The sequence below is a fragment of the Staurois parvus genome, unplaced genomic scaffold (assembly GCF_062004578.1).
Source record: "Staurois parvus isolate SC_StPar_1 unplaced genomic scaffold, SC_StPar_1.0 ptg000531l, whole genome shotgun sequence".
Taxonomy (NCBI): Eukaryota; Metazoa; Chordata; class Amphibia; order Anura; family Ranidae; genus Staurois; species Staurois parvus.
The window spans coordinates 377,741-393,021 of NW_028318327.1; positions in this window are offsets into that span (position 1 = coordinate 377,741).

Here is a 15,281-nt window from a genome sequence, read left to right on the forward strand (position 1 = left end):
AGTGCCCCATCATTGGTGTCAGTGGGAGGAACAGTGCCTCATCGTTGGGGTCAGTGGGAGGAATAGTGCCCCATCATTGGCATCAGTGGGAGGAATAGTGCCCCATCATTGGTGTCAGTAAGAGGAATAGTGCCTCATCATTGGTGTCAGTGGGGGGGGGGAATAGTGCCCCATCGTTGGTGTCAGTGGATGGGAGAAATAGTGCCCCATCGTTGGTGTCAGTGGGGGAGGAATAGTGCCCCATCGTTGGTGTCAGTGGGAGGAATAATGCCCCATCATTATATCAGTGACACCAATGATGGGGCACTATTCCTACCAATGACACTTAACGTGCTGACCCCTGTTCCAGCATGGTGCTGCTGCAGCCAGCATACCTGGTTGCAGCAGCACCATCTGCACGGCTCACTTTCCGGGCAGTCAGCTGTCCTCCATTCACTCCGACCGCTCCCTCATGTGATGTTTCCGGGGCCGCTCGGCTCTGCCTCCTCGCAGGTGATTGGCCGCCTGTGTGCCTTTCCTGAGCTACAGTTCTGGCGCCCAATCACCGGTGAGGAGGCGGAGCCGAGCGGCAAATACGCCCCTGCCGGTGTAGCGGCAAGATCGCTTGATCGTCACTGAAACTGTGACATGCGCAGATGCGTCAGGGACACATCTTCATGGGGGAACTGATCTTGCCGCTACACTGGCAGGCCGGATAAATGTCTTCGGCGGGCCACATGTGGCCCGTGGGCCGTAGTTTGAGGACCCCTGAATTAGACTATTGTGAGAATCTAGATATCCTGATGCTTTCAATGCTGTATACTTACCCCCTTTCATAAATCCACTTCTTGTTATTTGTCACCGAGATCTCTGTGCTGGTAGGTTAATTGGCTCCTGTCTAAATTGTCCCTAGTATGTGTATGTATGAATGTAAGTTAGGGACCTTAGATTGTATGTTCCTTGAGAGAAGGTACTGATGTGAATCTACAATATACATATATACAGTGGGGATCGAAAGTTTGGGCACCCCAGCTAAAAATTTGTATTAATGTGCATAAAGAAGCCAAGGAAAGATGGAAAAATCTCCAAAAGGCATCAAATTAAAGATTAGACATTCTTATAATATGTCAACAAAAGTTAGATTTTATTTCCATCATTTACACTTTCAAAATAACAGAAAACAAAAAAATGGCGTCTGCAAAAGTTTGGGCACCCTGCAGAGTTAATATCTTGTACTGCCCCCTTTGGCAAGTATCACAGCTTGTAAACGCTTTTTGTAGCCAGCCAAGAGTCTTTCAATTCTTGTTTGAGGTATCTTTGCCCATTCTTCCTTACAAAAGTCTTCCAGTTCTTTGAGATTTCTGGGCTGTCTGTCACGCACTGCTCTTTTAAGGTCTATCCATAGATTTTCAATTATGTTGAGGTCAGGAGATTGTGAAGGCCATGGCAAAACCTTCAGTTTACGCCTCTTGATGTAATCCCCCGTGGATTTCGAGGTGTGTTTAGGATCATTATCCATTTGTAGAAGCCATCCTCTCTTTACCTTCAGCTTTTTCACAGATGGCATCAAGTTACCATCCAAAATTTGCTGAAATTTTATTGAATCCATTTTTCCTTCTACTCGTGAGATGTTCCCTGTGCCACTGGCTGCAACACAACCCCAAAGCATGATTGATCCAACCCCATGCTTAACAGTTGGACAGAGGTTCTTTTCATTAAATTCTGTGCCCCTTCTTCTCCAAACGTACCTTTGCTCATTCCGGCCAAAAAGTTCAATTTTAACCTCATTGGTCCACAGAACTTGTTTCCAAAATGCATCAGGCTTGTCTATATGTTCATTTGCAAAGTTCAAATGATGATTTTTGTGGTGAGGATGTAGAAGAGGTTTTCTTCTGATAACTCTTCCATGAAGACCATATTTGTACAAGTATCTCTTTATAGTGGAATAGTGTACCACAACTCCAGCGTCTGCCAGATCTTTCTGGAGGAATCGTGCAGTCAAACGTGGGTTTTGAATTGTTTTTCTCACAATCCTGCGAGCTGTTCTGTCTGATATTTTTCTTGGTCTTCCAGATTTTTCCATCTTTCCTTGGCTTCTTTATGCACATTAATACAAATTTTTAGCTGGGTTGCCCAAACTTTCGATCCCCACTGTATGTAAAGCACTGCATAAATTGACGACACTATATAAGTACCTGTAATAAATAAATAAACAAACAAATAAATGTTAACTCTTTGTTTAAGTCTATTACCCTGAATCACATGTTGTAACTATGTCCTACTGTTTGCCAATTGATCGCTTGTTGACCTGCGATTAATATGAAAACTATTGTAAGATGTACATTGTTCATTGCTGTTTTTATGATTTCTTCAATAAAACGTTTTGGGAAAAAAAAAATCACATCCATCCAAATTCATTGTGAAGAATAGTTGGTTTGATTGCATTCAAAACTTTTTCAAATTTCAGAAGACGTCTATATGCTATTTTCTTCTAATCTATTCTATTCCAATTGGTTCTATTTTTTTAAATTCTATTCTATTTCTTTATTTTATATTCTATTCTCTTCTATTCTGTTTTATGCTATTCTGTTTTTTTCCATTCTATTCTTTGCAAAATTACTATGTTCTGTTTCATTCTATTCTATTCTAATGTAATTTAAAAATTCTAAATTCTTCCTATTTTACTCTATTCCATTCGAATTTTGGAAGACGGCTATATTCTTTCTATTCCATTCTATTTTATTCTACTCTATTCATTTTTTTCTGTTCTATTATTTTATTTCCTATTCTATTTTTTTTGTTCCATTCTAATTTATTCTATTGTATTCTTTTTGAAATTCGAATTTCAGAAGATGGCTATATTGTTTCTATTCTATTCTAATCAAAATTCTAAATTCAGAAATTGCTGTATTCATTCTAATCTATTCTATTTTTTTCTATTCAGTTTTTTTCTATTTTATTCTCTTCTATACTATTCTATTTCAGTCTATTCTTTTTCTATTTTATTCTATTGTAATATTTTTGAAATTAGAATTTCGGAAGACGGTTATATTCTTTCTATTTTATTCTATTCAAATTCCGAATTTCAGACAATAGATATATGACATTATATACCGTATTTTTCGCTCCATAAGAAGCACTTTTTTCCCCCCAAAAAAGGGGGAAAATGTCAGTGCGTCTTATGGAGCGAATATAAAGCGGCCGGTCCGGTATTTCTGCCACCACCATGTCAGAATACCGGGCCGGCCGCTCAGCTGTTGTCTCCTGCAGGGCCTTACTTGTTCCTCGCTCCAGCGCTGCACAGTCTTCCCGCGCTGGCTTCTGTGACAGCCGGGTGCCCACGGCGCATGTGCTGCGCTTTGTGAATGATCCGGTGTCTTCTGGGACACATGACAGGTCCCAGAAGGCGCCGGGCCATTCACAAAGCGCTGCGCTTCTCGCGCATGCACAGTGGGCACCCGGCTGTCACAGAAGCCGGCCCGGGAAGAAGGAAGGAAGAACTACGCGGAAGTGGGAGCGGGTACCTGTCAAATTCAGGTACCCGCTCACCCTCCCTCCCTAAAGGTCAGCAGTCTCTGGTCATTTCCTGCACTGTCTGCAGTCTCTGGTCATCCCCTGCACTGTCTGCAGTCTCTGGTCATCCCCTGCACTGTCTGCAGTCTCTGGTCATCCCCTGCACTGTCTGCAGTCTCTGGTCATCCCCTGCACTGTCTGCAGTCTCTGGTCATCCCTGCACTGTCTGCAGTCTCTGGTCATCCATGCACTGTCTGCAGTCTCTGGTCATTCCCTGCACTGTCTGCAGTCTCTGGTCATCCCTGCACTGTCTGCAGTCTCTGGTCATCTCCTGCACTGTCCGCAGTCTCTGGTCATCCCCTGCACTGTCCGCAGTCTCTGGTCATCCCCTGCACTGTGTCCGCAGTCTCTGGTCATCCCCTGCACTGTGTCCGCAGTCTCTGGTCATCTCCTGCACTGTGTCCGCAGTCTCTGGTCATCTCCTGCACTGTGTCCGCAGTCTCTGGTCATCCCCTGCACTGTGTCCGCAGTCTCTGGTCATCTCCTGCACTGTGCCCGCAGTCTCTGGTCATCTCCTGTACTGTGTCCGCAGTCTCTGGTCATCTCCTGTACTGTGTCCGCAGTCTCTGGTCATCTCCTGTACTGTGTCCGCAGTCTCTGGTCATCTCCTGTACTGTGTCCGCAGTCTCTGGTCATCCCCTGTACTGTGTCTGCAGTCCATTGGTTTAGAATATTTTTTTTTCTTGTTTTTCCCCTCTAAAACCTAGGTGCGTCTTATGGTCAGGTGCGTCTTATGGAGCGAAAGATACGGTATATAAAAAAGTGTGTGTGTGTGTGTGTAACTTTTCTCTATTCTATTCTATTATTTGATATTCTTTCCAAAATTCAAATTTCAGAAGATGGCTATATGCATTCTATTCTGTTCTATTTTTTCTGTTCTTTTCTATTCTATTATTTTCTATTGCATTCCATTCCATTCTTTTCTTTTATATTATATTCCTTTATTTTCTATTCTATTTTTTTATTTTATATTCTATTCCTTTATTTTCAGTGCTACTCCTGTTTTATTCTATTCTTTGCTTTTCGAAATTCAAATTTCGAAAGATGGCTATATTCTAATACTATTACACAAAGTCTTTGAAGGAAATCAGTATTAGTCAGCAATATATATACATTTCAAATTTGTTTCCAAATTCAATTTAGTTTTTGAATTTGTTTCAAATTTGTTATTTAAGGCTGTCATGGTCCACCCCTCTCCCCCCTTGCCTGCTGTCCCTCTGCTCCCTCTCCCTTTGATCCACCCCTCCTTCCCCCCTTGCAGATTCCTCGCGTCCTGCCAGCCCACATCAAAGGCTGTGTAGGACGGGAGAAAACGCCCCCTTGTGGTGCGGGTAGCACCTCTCGGGCCCCCCCACCAAGAATCCTTGGCGCAGTGCCATCAACCTGTCTCTGCGCGCCCCCCGACAGACGCAGCGCGGCCACAAGGCTTCCCGCGCTCTGCGCCCGCTGGAGACAAAGGCTGTGCTCCCTGAGCATGGCCCGAGTGAGGGGGGTGTGCCTCGTTGCCCCGGCAACCCAACACTGGGCCGGTCGTTGCCGGGGAAACCGGGAAGCATCCTGCGCCGGCTTAAGAAGGCCGGCGCAGGACCCAGTTGTGTGTGTGTGGTTTGTCCCCCACTCCGGACAGGGTGCTGTGTGGGGTCTGAGCTGAGGCCAAACCCCACAGCCAAGACCCCGCTGAGTCCCGTGAGCCTGCTGTTGTCCCTGGAAAGCTGAGTCTCCATGTGCCTGCTGTTGTCCCTGGAAAGCTGAACCCTGTCTGCTGACCGCTTTGTCCCTGGAAAGCTGTGTGAGGTCTGAGCTGAGGTCAGACCCCACAGCCAAGACCCCGCTGAGTCCCTGTGAGCCTGTTGTTGTCCCTGAAAGCTGCCCCCTGTCTGCTGATCGAGTGTCCCTGGAAGCCGTCAACCGTGAGTGTCCCTACAAGCCGCCTGCTGCTGAGTGTCGCAGCGTGTGCAGGAGATGAAGTGAGGAGGCTATGACATTAGGCAGTGTGTGCAGGGAAGGAGTGCAGAAGGTATTATAAGAGTAATGTGTGCAGAAGTGTGGAGAGTAACACAGTGGGCAGTATGAGCAGGAAAGGAGTGCAGAAGATATGACATTGGGAAAAGTGTACAGGAGAAGAGTTAGAAAGAAGGCTAGGCAGACAGAACTTGCTGTCCAACAACAAAGAAAGAAAATATGTAATTCCTGCAATTAATCTCACCATATTCGCTTGAATTGTTTTCCTTTGTTCTTCTGAGCACTTAAGATAATGTATTACATCATGTATTATAGTAGATTTTAGGGTTATATGCCTTTTAGCAATTTGTTTCCTTAAATGATTACATTCACATAGCAATTTTAAAGAGGTTCTGTCTGATGTTTTATTTAGACAGCAAACCAAAGCTTCTTTTGTAGCCACCATCCTGATTGCCAAGGGTAATCAGAATAATTTCCAAGTCAATATATTGCTATATTCACTTTTAGTAATTACATATATTTCATGAATTGACAATATGGGGTTTATTTACTAAAGCTGGAGAGTCCTAAATCAGACTCCCTTCTGCATAGAAACCAATCAGCTTCTAACCTCAGCTTGTTCAATGAAGCTTTGGCAATGAAACCTGGAAGCTGATTAGTTTCTATGCAGAAGGGAGTCTGATTTTGGACTCTCCAGCTTTAGTAAATAAACCCCTATATGTCTTCCCATGCACAACTGATGTCTCAGCATCAGCTTTTAGCAGGCAGCATATGCATGAGAATATTGTAATTTATATGATAGCAGACAGTATGTGTAGGAAAGGAGTATAAAGAGTATGACAAGGGGCAGTATGTGCAGGAAAGGAAGACTGAGGGTATATTGGCAGGCAGTATATGCAGAAGAGACAGGTAGAAGGTATGATGGGGTAGTATGTGCTGGAGATACTGTAAGTATGGAAAGTAAGGTAGTGGGCAGTATGACGAGGAGAGGAGTGTGGGGGATAAAACAGTGGGAAGAGTGGGAGAACAGAAGTGCTGAGTGTATGATAGTGGGCAATGTGTGCAGGAGATGAAGTGAGGAGGCTATGACATCAAGCAGTGTGCGCAGGAGATGAAGTGAGGAGGCTATGACATCAGGCAATGAAACCTGGAAGCTGATTGGTTTCTATGCAGAAGGGAGTCTGAGTTTGGACTCTCCAGCTTTAGTAAATAAACCCCATATTGTCAATTCATGAAATATATATTATATGTAATTACTAAAAGTGAATATAGCAATATATTGACTTGGAAATTATTCTGATTACCCTTGGCAATCAGGATGGTGGCTACAAAAGAAGCTTTGGTTTGCTGTCTAAATAAAAGATCAGACAGAACCTCTTTAAAATTGCTATGTGAATGTAATCATTTAAGGAAACGAATTGCTAAAAGGCATATAACCCTAAAATCTACTATAATACATGATGTAATACATTATTTTAAGTGCTCAGAAGAACAAAGGAGAACAATTCAAGCGAATATGGTGAGATTAATTGCAGGAATTACATTTTTTCTTTCTTTGTTGTTGGACAGCAAGTTTTACTGGTACCATGAGAAAAGAGACATTTGCCAAAGTTTAACTGCAGATAATGTTGATATATTGCAATTTATTTTACTCCCAGCGTGGACTAATAAAATACCTCCTTGGTATCATATTTAAACTTTAAAATATGTGTTTCCTATAACTTTCTAATACTTCATTTGAATTACTGTACTGGAGAGACGGCTCAGAGGTAAAATAAATTATGTACAGAAAATTCCATAGCTTTCCTTATCTACATTCACTACTAAGACATAGACATGATGGGGGAATTTAATCTAGTACTGTGTACACACTGGCAGTGGACAACCAGGTCCAATACTAGTGAATTTAGTTGGATTATAGGATTTTCAGGATCACTAGTGATCACCTTAGTCTGGCTATAAACTAGTTGATGTTTTAAAGCAGCCCTTCTTAATTTTTCTCCACCTGTTAAAAAGGATTGTTATATAGCGCTTACACTGGATGGGCGGCTGGAGATGGACAGGTTCTCCCAAAGTAGTAAAGAGGCTGCCAATCATACAAGCACAGTCCCCCGCACACTGATAAGCTTGCTGACCCAGCAGAAAATTAACCATTTTCAAATCAACACAAATTAACCATCCATGAACATGGTATTCCAATCCATCCAGAACAATCTTGATGTTGGCATACTCTTCTTTCATTTTTACAGAGTGTCCTATTGGGATTGAACCATATATATTTCTGTTGTGAAGTAACACACATTTCAAACTCCTTTTACTACTGTCAATAAAAAGTCTCCATTCACTTGAATCATATGCGGGCAGTCCCATATTAAGAAGAAGCTCTTCAACATCATTACAATAAACAAGTTGACCATCTGAATGGAAGTACTTTCGCAGTGCTGATTCTCTCTTACGATAAAAGGAGACACTAGTGCCAGGTCTGAGTAGTCCTTTCTCTTGCAGCCTGGAAGCCAATAATTCAGCAGACTGCTTTGGCAAATACAAATCTCTTACAAGATCATTCAATTTAGGCTGACTAAACAGAGAAATTTTATCACAATCTGCATCAGATGGCTTATATTCGATCTGAGCATCATTATCATCATCTGTAGAAGCAGGTAAACTGAGGGATTCAACATCAATCTCTGGTAGCTCAGTAAATACGGGCACAGGTATTTCCTCACAGTGCTCAACTGGTCGTCTGGCAGATGGGATATCTGGGTATTGTAAGTGTTGTTTGTTTTTCTTATTGAAACCTTTTACATTGACAAGGCAGAAGTAGCAGTTAACCCAATGGTTTGTATGTTCTCTCCAAACCATTGGCACACCAAACTTCAGCTTAGCATTCTTTCTTTTAGACCATGATCGCAAAGTTTCAACACAGGTTTTACACACTTTGTGAGGAGCCAAATTTTTGTCTTGGTCTCCAAGTCATACTTTAAAGTAGGCAAGATAAACCTTCTTGACAAAAAGGTATTGATGTTGCATCTTTGATCCTGCAAAGTGAAGCTGCCACAGATGTAGCAGAAGATATCTGGGTCATTACCGCATTTCCTTCTTTTGGATGTTGTAGCCATTGTTAGATCATGCACTGCAGAAGGAAAATATTAAATAAATGTGAATATCTACATAAAATGATATTATAAACACGATATCCTAAAAATACAACACCATATTTTAACACGAAAGCAGTCACTGACTCGCAACAACTTGCAATCATAAGTGACAAAGAGTTAATTTCGGGTAAAATCAATGAAAATGGAGTATGCCAATAGCATAAAAATGAGATGTGATAAAGCAAATCTGAGATCAGATTTGGAATCAGCATCCTGAAATTAGCCTAAACCAGCTGCAAAAGTCCAGAGCAGAATTATTATTTTTTTTTTGTTGACCAGTGTAATTCAAGCTCAGGGGGATGTCTTTTTAGTATGTATAAACCAAGATATACAGCGCGTACATATAAAGTGCAAAACAACTAAAGAGCAAAACAACGAATGTCCACATGTGAACCCTACAAATATGGTGCAAACCAACAAATGTCCACATGCCACCATGAAACCCGCCCCGCAGGCCAGAGTACTTGGTGTCATTCTGGACTCCAACCTATCCTTCTAGCCCCAAGTCCAATCTTTAACAAACTCGTGCAGACTCCACCTCCGCAACATTGCCAAAATACGCATGTTCCTAACCCCAGAAACCACTAAACAGCTCATCCACTCCCTCATCATATCACGACTCAACTACTGCAACTCCCTCCTCACTGGCCTGCCTCGCCGCTGGCTATCCCTGCTTCAGTCGATCCTGAATACGGCTGCCAGACTCATTCACCTTTCCAACCGCTCCATTTCCGCCACCCCCCTCTGCCAATCCCTCCACTGGCTTCCGATTGCGCAACGGATCAAATTCAAAATCCTAACACTGATGTACAAAGCTGTCCACCATACTGCCCCGAACTACATCACTGACCTAATATCCAAGTAACGCCCAGCACTCACACTCCGCTCTTCACCAGACCTCCTTCTCTCTAGTTCCCTGGTCTCCTCCTCCCATGCCCGCCTCCAGGACTTCTCCAGGGTGTCACCCATCCTCTGGAACTCCCTGCCCCAACCCATCAGATTATCACCTACTCTCCTCTCCTTTAGGCGCACCCTGAAAACCCATCTCTTAAGGGAAGCCTACCCCACCCCCTGCTAACTTGCCGACCTCCTCCACTCTTTCTACCACTCCATCCCTCACAGCTATCTCCTCCTGTGCCACCATCCCCTCCCTCCTAGATTTTAAGCTCGAAAGAGCAGGGCCCTCGATCCCCTCATGTTTTGCATTGTACTGGTATTGTTCTGTCACATGTTCTGTCCCCCTTTGTAATGTACAGCGCGGAGCGAACCATTGGCACTTTATAAATACTGTATAATAATAATAATAATAATAAAATGTGATTCCCATTATAACACAACGTTTATGGGAAACTACATATATATTTTATAAATTAGTCCATCATCCATAAAGTGCAACCATTCTTCCACAACGGAGTGAAATAATGTAAAACTTCTGAAAAATAAAGTGCTTCATACAAAATCCACCACTTCCTGATTCTTGTGTTCCACTCCACCTGCGTGTACCACCACCATCACAGACAACTCACCAGACAACCATGACCTTCTCAATTAAGAGTTGGTCTATATGCTCTTGTTTGTATATATGGATTCCCCCACTCCAGTAAGTCAATCCACCATGCTCCTCATTATAAGCTTCGCCAAGGGTGTCATGTGTTAAAAGGGGAGAAGGAGACTCTAATATTGTAAAATACCCTTTATTAAAATTTACATTAACGTAAAAAACCATTGGTACATCTGCTCACATTTCATAGTGTATTAAGCCCTGTACTTGGGTTTAAACATTCAATGTATTGCCTGGCTCTCTCTGCCTCACAAAGCTCAGAACGCTCCACACTACATGCGTATGTAACCACTTCATGCTCACCAGGTCGTAACTTTTTGTAGCTCCACCTCAATGTATGTTTCATCGTGCTGACATCATCAGGAGGTGTGACAGGAAGCTTGCAGTGTGATCTTTATATACCCTATTGATTAACCGTTTACATGCCAATTATTTTTCATGTGCGCTGCTAGTTATTTGTACAACTACTTGCATCATTATCCGGCAAGCAAAAATTTGCTACCAATCACCCATCAATAAAATACTGACTTATATATGGTTATTCTACCTTCAAATTCCCCAAACGATGTATATCGGTCAGTATGTGGTATTAAACAAAGGTGGAATAGGATCTTATACTGAGTGCACATGAAACCTACTTATATAAAATAAATTAATATGTAGATACCCTAAAGGCATATTTAAAAAGACCCAGGAATATGTACATACACTAAAAACATATTAAAACACCCTTATAGTTGAGGAGACCCAGGAGTTTAATAATTGCTAATAAAGCAGTTAAGGTCAATATCTATGTTGAAGCCTTCGGGGGTTAGTGTGTCCAACATACAGTTTGTTTAATTTTGGGATATCATTTGTTTTTTAATTTGTCCTCTCCGATGTCCTTCTATTTTATCAATCCCATAGAAAATCAGCAAACTTGCATCTTTACCATGGCACTCTTTAAAATGTCTGAATAAGCTATGTAGAGTGTATCCTTTCCTAATATTGTTCATGTGCTCTTCCTCTCTTCTCCTTAGCTCTCTAGTAGTTCTACCCAAATATTGGAAGTGGCATGGATACTCCACTACATAGGTAACATGGGTACTTTTGCGTGATACTAATTAATTAATTTGGAACCTTCTATTGTTGACATTAGACTGAGAATGGGTTCATTTTCTATCTTTATGTTTGCTAGTTCTACATGCTTTACATTTTTGACATCTATAAAACCCCTTTACATTCAAGAAATTGCTACTCCTAAAGGGAGGATTTATGACATTTTTCACTATCATGTTCCTTAGGGCTTAGGCTTTCTTATAAATAAATTTAGGATGCTCTGGCAATTCTTTTCCTAATGTTTTGTCTTTCTTTAGGATAGGCCAATGTGTTTTTATAATTTTTTCCACTGTTTTATAGTCAACATTAAAGTCTGTGATGAATGCATATTCCATTAATTTATTGTTGCCTCGGGTGCTACTCTGTTGCAACAATCTGTTCCTGTCTATTTTATTTACATCTTCTTTAACTTTCATTAAGGTTTCTTTTTTATACCATTTTTTATGAACTTATCAAGTCATTGCTGCATTTCTCAAAATCTTCTTCTAAATCACAATTCCTTTTCATTCTTATCACCTGACCTTTGGGTATATTTCCTACCCATTTTGGGAGATGGCAACTACTAGTCGGTAGAAAGCTGTTTCTATCTGTCTCTTTTACATACGTTTTGGTTAGAATTTTATTGCCAACTGTGAATACAGTCAGATCCAGGAACTGTATCTTTTTCCAACTCTATGTGGATGTAAAAGTCAGTCCATATATATTATTGTTAATCTCCTCTATAAACTTTTTGAGTGATTCCTCATCACCTTTCCATATCACCATCATGTCATCAATAAATTGTCTGTAAAAGACCAATTCCTTCCGCCTATTCTTAAAAATATCCTCAGATTCCCACTTAGCCATTGTCAAGTTAGATACACTGGGTGCATACTTAGCCCCCATCGCAACACCTTTCACTTGAACATAATAATAATTGTTATTGTACAAAAAAAAGTTATTTCTCATTGCCAAATCCAATCAATCAATAATAAACTTCTTCTGGTCTTTCCTCATTGTTCCATCACTATCCAAAGCCCATTTGACTGCTTGAATTCCGTCTTGCAGCTTTATGCTGGTATACAAACTATTGACATCTATCTTTGCCATAATATAATTATCCTCCCAACTAATATCCTTCAACATTTTTTTCAAATCCCCACTGTCTTTCAAGTAAGCAGGCTGTTGTATTACCTTTTCTTGGAGAAAAAAAATCTATATATTCCCCCATCCTGCTAAATGCTGAATCTATACCACTGACTATTGGTCTCCCTGGTGGTTTAATAATCCTTTTATGAATTTTCAGGGTATAATATATAACCGGCATCCTTGAATTATCCGGAACTAGATACCTTGTTTTCTTCTTATTCAATATCCCTTTTTGTTACCTTTTTTCACTAATTTTTTAAGATGTGCCAGAGCTTTTTTCATTGGGATGTTTGGTAGGACTTCATAAGTGTCCTCCTCACCTAAAAGCCTTTCCATTTCTTCTTTATAATCCTCTTTGATGAGAACCACTATTCCACCCCCTTTGTCCGCTGGTCTAATAACTAAATTCTTCCAACTCTCCAATAACTTAATACCCCTCTTAATTTCAGGTGCTGTCATCCAAGCTTTAGTGTGTACCTTCCTTATGTCATCCTCAACCATTTTTTGAAAACCTCTAGATATTGACCATTAGTGCTTTTTGGATTAAAAGTGGATGCTTACCTTGGCCCTGTGTCCCAGCGGGGAGAAAAATTCTCTGATGGAATCACCCAATCAGGGTGACAGGCGGTCCATCACACTTGGCTTCAGTACTTTCAGAATAATTGACTTGGAACACCGGGCAGCTAATGAAGTCACTGTGAAGTCAGAACACCTGAATTGCTGAAATGCTTTAGGTCAAAGACACAAAAAGTGATGATGCCTTCCAATAAAAATGTAATGTCAAAAAAAAGAAAGTAATAATGCCAATGGCTCTGCATGATATCCAGGCAACTAGCTTTTTCAGTAACAGAAATTTCATCCTAAATGTTTTTTGAAGTGTATTTTGAAGGGGATCTGGGATTGGGAATAAAGATGGTAGTATAGCTTGTATGTAGAGAGGCTGAAATCATCTGCCTAGAAGTATAGGCAGAAGTAGGCATGTTAATGAGCCAGGTCAGGGAAGGGTTAATGCTATCTCTGCTGGCCTGCTGGCTTTTTGCAGGGCTCTGCCCTCCTCCCTGTATCTATAAAAAGGGGGAAGGCTCTGCTCAGAATAATCCTGTTACATGTGAAGCAGCAAAAGGCACACAGATGAAAATGTAACCCCTTTACAGCCAGCAATTGCCTGCCTGGAGGGAAAGAGGAACCTGCATGGGAAGTTGCTGCGGAGCTTCTGCGCCTTGTAGTCCCACAAGAGACTGCAGCACTGCCAAGTATGGACTTCCACCAGTTAATGGACTTTCTCCTTTCAAAGGTATGCCTGGGCAGCTGCTAAACAGACAGTCAGGGTTAGGATGTTCTGGACTTCTTTTGCACTTATTTCAATACTCTGCTAGACTTTTAGTAAAGCTTTTTAACTGTGTTGCTTATTAATTGTGTTACTAAAGGATTGCATAAATTACTCTGGGCCTGTAAAGATATGCTAAATTACTCTGGGCCTGTAATAGCACTAGAAGGATATGTAGTACACTACACTACTGTGTCAAGTGAATGTACCAAGCAAGCATACTAACAAAGAACAAGGCCTTTACTAAGGGCAACCAAGTTCACATTAAAAAGACACTATGCAACCAGTTGAGGCATGGTTCCTTGGTGAGATGGGGCATCCTCTGGTAGTGAGGGGGTCATTAATTGGACTCCCTCTAGAGCAGTCCATCACCCTTAGCAACCATTAGTAGACCAGTACCACAAAGGCCCTCAGCCTAACTATAAAGTATGGAAGAGGAAGAGTTAACATAGGACACACATACTGTAAGATCCACACTATGTGTATGACAGGGTCTCATTCTGTTACTGGGAGTGAGTTAGCAGAGCTAGCCTGGCTGATGGAGGTGGCTCAGCCCGCTACTCTGAATGCAATATAAACAGATCACTGTGTGTAGAGCTGTGACACAACACTTATAAAAGGAACATGGCTTCATATTACATGTAGCCACAGCTCATCTCTATGTCTGAAGCCTTAATGTTAGAAAGTTCACATGTCCGCAGTCCCGCCTGATCCAGGGCATTGCTTAGCAAAGTTACCCCTTGGCCATGGGCACAGTAGGCCCCACCCACACTGCCTGGCTTAGCCCAAGAACCTGGTGGGCTTACAGTCACGAGGAACATTCACCAACACCAGCCCACATTTAAACCTCCTTCATCTCTACAGCTCCTCATTTCCTCTGATTGTGGAGCTTACTTTTAACACAATGACGACTGGAGTGCATTTGGCAAAGCGTGATGGACATCATTAGTTACCTTCCTAGCCCTTGCTTTGAACATAAATAACTTGAAAAATTATAACTGAGGTATTTTCATAATCCCAAAGAATTAAGTGGAATTGCAGGAAAACCACATGTCTACTTTGACACAATATTGGAAAGAACTTCGTGAAAAGCATTTCATCAATTAATTTTTTTTTGTTATTTTTATCTTAAACGCTGGATTCAAACTATTTAGAATAACAGACCTAAAACTGACAGAATTTAGTGGCTGATTTAGTCTGTCAATCTATTATACTTAAAGTGTATCTATACCCAAAATTTTTTTTTTATAGTTTAGGATAGAGTGGGGAAGGATTGGAACCCCTGTCTAGTGTTACTTCTAACCCTATTAGAGAGATTCCCCCACAGTTCCTCTTATGAGGACAATTTTTACCAGACTGGAAGAGAAAATCTGCAATGGGGGATACAGACAACAATACAAATCTGACATGGTTTCTAGCATTTCCGTATGTAAATTAAAGGATAAGTTCACCTTTTGCAAAAAAAATAATATGTAGCACTACCCCCTTAGGAGTT